Source organism: Rhinopithecus bieti, unplaced genomic scaffold (genome assembly GCF_001698545.2).
Source record: "Rhinopithecus bieti isolate Rb0 unplaced genomic scaffold, ASM169854v2 scaffold_10548, whole genome shotgun sequence".
Taxonomy (NCBI): Eukaryota; Metazoa; Chordata; class Mammalia; order Primates; family Cercopithecidae; genus Rhinopithecus; species Rhinopithecus bieti.
Window position 1 is genome coordinate 1,222,683 of NW_016806834.1, and position 658 is coordinate 1,223,340.

Below are 658 nucleotides of genomic sequence, written 5' to 3' on the forward strand. Positions count from 1 at the left end.
CTGTTTTAGAAAGTTTGAAAGTTTCCTACTGGCAGCAGTGTGGAAAACGGACTGGACCGGAGAGAATGACCTCCTCTAAAAGAAAATGTGAGCCCGGCGCGGTGGCTCACGCCTGTAATCCCAACACTTTGGGAGGCCGAAGCGGGCGGATCACCTGAGGTTAGGAGTTTGAGACCAGCCTGGCCAACATGGTGAAAGCCGTCTCTACTAAAAATGCAAAAATTAGCTGGGCATGGTGGCTGGCGCCTGTAATCCCAGCTACTTGGGAGGCTGAGACAGGAGAATCGCTTGAACCCAGGAGGCGGAGGTTGTAGTGAGCCGAGATCATGCCACTGCACTCCAGTCTGGCGACAGAGCGAGACTCCGTCCCTACGAAAAAAATATATATGTGTGTGTGTGTGTATATATATATGTATATATATATAAATTAAAAATAAAAATAAATAAAAGAAAATGTGTTGACTTAGGTTTATGGGGGTCGTCGTGCCACCAAGTGGACTCATTGAGCAAGGCAGATCGCTGGGTACTAGCGCAAGCGGCCTAGAGGCTCCGCGCAGGAGTAGGAGAGGCTGAACAGTAAAGAGAATTTAGAGGGTGGGACTATGAGTCTCTCGACACTCTGTTACTTCTGCCTGTAAACGTCCAACTTCCGCCGCTG